Source organism: Papaver somniferum, chromosome 9, assembly GCF_003573695.1.
Source record: "Papaver somniferum cultivar HN1 chromosome 9, ASM357369v1, whole genome shotgun sequence".
Taxonomy (NCBI): Eukaryota; Viridiplantae; Streptophyta; class Magnoliopsida; order Ranunculales; family Papaveraceae; genus Papaver; species Papaver somniferum.
The window spans coordinates 94,109,147-94,115,768 of NC_039366.1; positions in this window are offsets into that span (position 1 = coordinate 94,109,147).

The following is a 6,622-nucleotide window of genomic DNA, read 5'->3' on the forward strand; positions in this document are numbered from 1 at the left end:
TTGCTGCGGAAATTCTGGCAGACGGGATTTTGATTTCAGCTGGGAGGATTGCGTCTGCACCGTAGACGAGAGAGTAGGGAGAAGCGCCGGTGGAGCTTCTTGGAGATGTTTGGTATGCCCAGAGGGCCATTGGCAGCTGGTCATGCCATGTTTTGGGATTGTCGTGTACCGTTCGGCTGAGAATTCGAATCAGGGTCTTGTTGGTGCTCTCGGCTTGCCCGTTTCCCTGGGGGTAGTATACGGTAGAGAAGACTTGTTTGATACCGTACCTCTCGAGTAATTCCTGTACTTGTTTGTTAGCAAAAGGCGTGTCGTTGTCGTCGATGATGTGTTTAGGTACGCCAAAACGGTAGATGATGTGTTCCTTGATGAACGCCGCGATTGTGACTCAGGTGGTTCCTTTCAAGGGGATAGCTTCGACCCATTTGGTGAAGTACTCGGTCGCGGTTATTATGTATTCATGCTGCTTTGAAGATGGCGGATTGATCTTCCCGATGATGTCAAGTCACGAGCTGTAAAAGGGCCATGGACTACTTATCGAGTGCAGGGGTGTTGGAGGCGCGTGGATAAGGTTCCCGTGGACCTGTCATTCCCGGCATTTCTGAACGAAAGCAGCTGCGTCATCTTCTATGGTCGGACAGTAGTATTTCTCATGTATTTTAAGAAACAACTTATGTTTCCCTTGGTGTTCGCCTTCGTGCATTTCTATGAGTATGACCGGGATTTTCGCCTTATTCAAACATCGTAATAAACTTCCTCCAAAACTTTTGCGATATAAAATCCCGTCATGGAACACAAACCTTTTGGATCCATGTTTTATCTTGGACGCGTTTTCTTTGTTGGTAGGGAGTATGCCATCGCAGAGGTAGCTGATGTATGTCCTCTGCCAGTCCCCAGCGTGAGTAATATTGAAGACTTCTGACTGATGCGGTGGTGCTTGGCAATTGGAACATGTTTTCTGAAGCAATCGGGATTGAGCCTCCATCTCTGGCCAGTAGTAACCAAGTCATTGTAAACGACGATAGAGGGTTACTACCGATGTTATCCCACAGACCTCGGCATGGACGCGGTCAAGTTGATGTTGCGCCTCTTCCTTTCCGAGGCATCTTCACAGGGAGCCGTCTGGGTTTCGATGGTATAGAACGCCTTGAATCATAAAGAAACTTCGCAAAGTCTTGAGACTGACCTTTCCCTGGGAAAGTGAGCTGTTGAGTTCCTGGATAATAGGAGTTCTCCAGTCATTGTCTCCGGCCTTCTCAGGTTGCGAAAGCCACGTGGAAGTTATGGTTCTCCTTTTCACTGTCAGGGTTTCTTCGAATCCTTCGAACTGCAGCTTTGATGCTAGTGTAGCTAGACAATCAGCGTGCTTGTTGCTATTACGGACGATGTGTGTGATGGTTGCATCAGCGAAGTAGTTTAGCAGTTTTTGTGCTTCAGCTCTGTATGGCGCCAGTGTTAATTCCTTTAGCGCGTAGATTCCGTTCATCTGGTTGACGAGTAGTTTGGAATCACCTCTTATTTCCAGACGTGAGGCCCAGCTTGTTTAGCCAGTGATAGTCCTGTGAGGAAGGCTTCGTACTTCGCTGAGTTGTTAGTGCAAGGGAAGTCTAGCTTGAAATAATACGAGAAGACTTCACCAGCAGGGGATACCAGAATCACGCCTGCTCCTTCGGTGTTAGTACTAGGGGTGGAAGAGCTGTCGAAGAATAGTAGCCATGCCTCTTCTTTGACTAGAAAAACTTCTGGAAGATTTACAGGAAGATCCTCACGTAACTTTGCAGTATTTTCTCCTAGGAATGCTGCTAACAGATCTGCAACAACTTGTCCTTTGATAGCCCTCGGGGAAGCGCATGTTATGTCGAATTCTGACATCTAAAGGATCCATTTAGCCGGTCTCCCTATCAGGGCCGGTTTTGAGAGGAGAATCTTTACAGGATCAGATTTGGATAATAGTACCACCTTGTTGGAGAGAAGGTAGTGTCAGAACTTTTGGATGGAATAAATTAGAGCCAGACACGCCTTTTCCGCTTTGGGGTATCTGAGCTCAGCATCTCTTAATGTTCGACTGAAGTAGTATATGGGATGTCCGATCCCTTCGTCGTCTTCTTGAGCGAGGAGGGCTCCAACAGCAGTATCACTAAAGGCCGTGTAAAGACACAACGGTCTTCCTTGTACAGGGGATTTCATGACGGCCGGGGAGGACAGCGTTTGTTGGATTTTTTTTATATGCTTCCTGTTGAAGCATGGTCCACACAAAGCTTGCCCCTTTCTTTGGTAAAGGAGTAAATGCAGTGACAAGCTGCGCCAGTCCCGGTATGAAGCGACGAATGTAGTTTATTTTACCCATGAAACTCTGGAGTTCCTTCACAGTTCGTGGCGGTGGCATCGTAAGAATAGCTTGTGTCTTGACCGGGTCGACTTTAATCCCTTCGGCTGTTACCTGGAACCCTAAGAATTTCCCTGAAGAGATACCGAAGGCGCATTTCAAAGGGTTCATCTTTAGCTTGTATTCGCGGCACCTTTCAAACACTTGTCGTAGTGTTTCCAGATGGGTTGCTCGAGTTTTTGATTTAACCACCACATCATCTACATAATCCTCGACTTGTTTGTGCATCATTTCGTGGAAGATGGTAATCATGGCGCGTTGGTAGGTGGCGCCAGCATTCTTCAGACCGAAAGGCATTACGGTATAGTAGAAATTTCCGAGAGGAGTTCGGAAAGCGGTCTTACTTGCATCGTGTTCGTACATCTTTATCTGGTTGTAGCCATTATACCCGTCCATGAAAGAGAACATGTCGTGCCCACTGGTAGCGTCTACCAGCATGTCGATGTTAGGAAGTGGGAAATCTTCTTTGGGGCAGCATTTATTTAAATCTCTGAAGTCTACACAACATCTGATCTGGCCATTCTTCTTCTTTACTGGAACGACATTAGCCAACCAGGTGGGATGGTGAATAGGTTTGATGAAACCAGCGGCTAGCAATTTCTGAATCTCCGCTTTAATTTGTTCTTCTACGTCATGTCTGAACTGTCTCGGGGATTGTTTGGTCGGTTTAGATCCGGGTATTATGTGCAGATGGTGGGTGACTAGCTTTTCGTCTAAGCCAGGCATCTCTTCATATGTCCATGAAAATACATATTGATACTCTTTGAGTAGGTCGACCAGCTTCGAGCGTTCCGCTGAGCATAGAGTTGAGCTGATCAGGATGGGTCGTGGAGATTCCTCGCTCCCAATATTGGTAGTCTCGAGTTCGTCCGTGGTCGAATTGGTCCCGTCCTGCAGCTGCTGAGGTGCGTCCGGAACTTCCTCCTGGTTGTTGTGAAAACATTCTGCTGGGCGGAGAGACCGGGTCGTGGTCTCCCCTGCTAATTTCTAACAGTGGCGGCGATACGTGATCTTCCCTTTTCTGTCATGACCTGCGGCGGGAGTGCGTCCTCATTTGGTGCGGGCGCGGGTTATGCCTTGGCTTGGCAGAGGAAGACTGACGACTTTCCTTTCGGAGATGATGGGGGGCGTACTTCTCCGTGGAGCGATGTCGACTTGTCGCTTTCCTTGAGCGACGTCCATTTCGGCAGCAGGAAACTGTGAACTCTGTCTGTCGTGTCTCGTGAACCCTTCTTTGGTTCAAACGTCTCTACGCAATAGATCGGCGCGTAGGGAGATAATGATGCGGAGATACGAACAACTTCCCCGTTCAGCACAGTTTTTAGGCACTGGTGGTATGTTGAAGGAATGATTTTGTGGTCGTGTAGCCACGGTCTTCCTAGTATCATGTGGTAATCTGGTTCTTTCTCGATCACTTTGAATTTCACATTGGATCGGATTGATCTTACTGTCAACTCCAAGTTGATGTACCCGTACGTGCTGGTTTGGTAACCTTCGAAATCTGTCATCGTAGTAGATTGTCGTATGACTTCGCCAGGCCGCACCCTGGCATCCTCAAGCGTTCCAAGAGTGATGACATTGGAGGATGCTCCTGTGTCGATGAGTGCCCTTCGGAACTCCGTGTTCCTGACGAGAGTCGTGACGTGTAGGGTTCGGTTATGACCCTCTTCTACCATCATGTCGTCATCAGTGAACACAATATTGTTGATGGATATCTCTGGTGTACTCGAAGTCCCCACGTGTGAAGGAACCAGAGACGCATTCAATGCTATCTGATTGATAGCGGAGAATGTCTCTACCCGCTGATCCTTGGAGAGGTGCAGCAGTTCGCATAAGTTCTCCACCAGTGAGGTTGCTTCCTGGTCGACTGGCTTCCAGTTAGTGACAAAACCATTGATTTGAGAATGTTTGTTTGGGATACTAGTCCCTGGTCCTTGATCTTCTGGGAAGCGTGAGTCACTTAATTCCGACGTCAAACTGATGAAGAAATCAAGTATGATGTTGATTGCTTCCTTCATCAGGTCCATGTTCTTGGTATGGATCTCCTGAGCTCGTGCCAGATCGACCAGTCTTGGGATTTCTCCGTTGGTTGCGTCATTAGCTGGAGCAGAAAGATCGTCATTCGCCTGAGTGGGATTTGAGTTTGTAGAGACAGTCTGAAAACCGACCATCTTCTGAAATCTAGAATAGAGAATGAATTCTAGGATCTGATATTGCAACTGAAAGATTAATCTCCCACTGTGGTCGCCAATTATTTATGGGTGAAAATCGTTTCTGCCGATTTTGGTAATTCCGGTAGGTGAGTGAGAAACAGATCTAAACCCTAAACAAATGTACTGCACGGGAGTACTTTAGATTCGAGAGATCAATCTGTACAACTCCAGCCTAAACCAAGAAATGGCCGTTCCGGATTTGCTTCGGTCACAAAGAGTAGGAGAAGGGCTGGTTTAGGGAGGGAAGCGAAAAGAGTGTTGAGACCAGAACAGTTCTGGAAGAGTAGTACCTGACTTGTATCAGAAGGCGAAAGCTTTTGGGAAATCTAGCAAAGTTTCCTTTCTGATTATTGTATTTCTCCTGACCAAAAATTTGTTGTCTTGGTGGAAATAGGTAAGACCTATTTATACAAGTCTAAGTGAAACGTACTCTGGCCTCGTAAGAAAAAGAAACAGATGAGTTAAATGGGAAGAGGTGGTAACGCCTGGTATTGATGGAATTTGATGGAATTGATGTTCCATAATGAAAGAGCGTTTCACCATTGCTTCCTGCATTTACTAACCGTTTTATTCTTAATACACTGTCTTGAAATGGGCATTTGTGTATGCCGCACGTTGTAAACCGCCAAACCAAAACCCTAAAGAGCATCCCCCAGTTTGTGACATGTATTGATGTCTCGAGTGTTTTTGTGGAAAACATGTAGCATGTCTCCAGTGTTTGATAAGTTGAGCTTGAGAGATGCGTCGGCTCAGTGGCGACCTTCGACGGTCGAGATTTTGCATCTTGAGAGGAATCGTGGCCTTTGATGTAGGCGCGGCATGCCAAAGTGCAAGGGTCACATGGCATGTGCCAATGGCTTGTGTGGAATGCCTTGGCTGTAGGTTGAGCATCGGGTGCAGGAGGCAATGCCAAAATGCAAGGTTGCATGGCATGTGCCAATGGCGCGCGTAGCGGCTTTGGCCCTAGGTTTGCACGTCTTGGCATGCTAGGTTGCAAGGGCCGCTCGGCATGTGCCAATGGCGCGTGGCGGCTTGGCACTAGGTTTGCACGACTTGGCATGCTAGTTTGCAAGCGTCGCTCGGCATGTGCCAATGGCGCGTGTGGCGGCTTGGCCCTAGGTTTGCACGTCTAGGCATGCTAGGTCGCAAGCGTCGCTTGGCATGTGCCAATGGCGCGTGTGGCGGCTTGGACCTAGGTTTGCACGGCTAGGCATGCTAGGTCGCAAGCGTCGATTGGCATGTGCCAATGGCGCGTGTGGCGGCTTGGCCCTAGGTTTGCACGGCTTGGCATGCTAGGTCGCAAGCGTCGCTTGGCATGTGCCAATGGCGTGTGTGGCGGCTTGGCCCTATGTTTGCACGGCTTGGCATGCTAGGTCGCAAGCGTCGCTTGGCATGTGCCAATGGCGTGTGTGTCGGCTTGGCCCTATGTTTGCACGGCTTGGCATGCTAGGTCGCAAGCGTCGCTTGGCATGTGCCAATGGCGCGTGTGGCGGTTTGGCCCTAGGTTTGCATGGCTTGGCATGTTAGGTCGCAAGCGTCGCTTGGCATGTGCCAATGGCGCATGTGGCGGCTTGGCCCTAGGTTTGCACGGCTTGGCATGCTAGGTCGCAAACGTCGCTTTGAATGTGCCAATGGCGTGTGTGGCGGCTTGGCCCTAGGTTTGCACGGCTTGGCATGCTAGGTCGCAAGCGTCGCTTGGCATGTGCCAATGACGTGTGTGGCGGCTTAGTTTTGGCATTGTTGCCATTATGCGCAGCGATTGTGCGGCTTTGGATTTGGCATAGTTTCCATGATGCGCAGCGATTGTGCGGCTTTGGTTTTGGCATAGTTGCCATGATGCGCAGCGATTGTGCGGCTTAGGGTTTTGTGTGTCGAACCCTAGTTTAGCATTTGAAAAAAGATACCCTGGTAATTTTTTACATATGTGCATTAAAAGTTCTAATAAATGTGTTTAACGTCACCGGTGACGTCATGCTATGCGTAAGGTTTTACGATTTTACCCCTTGTTTAAAAACCACCATCA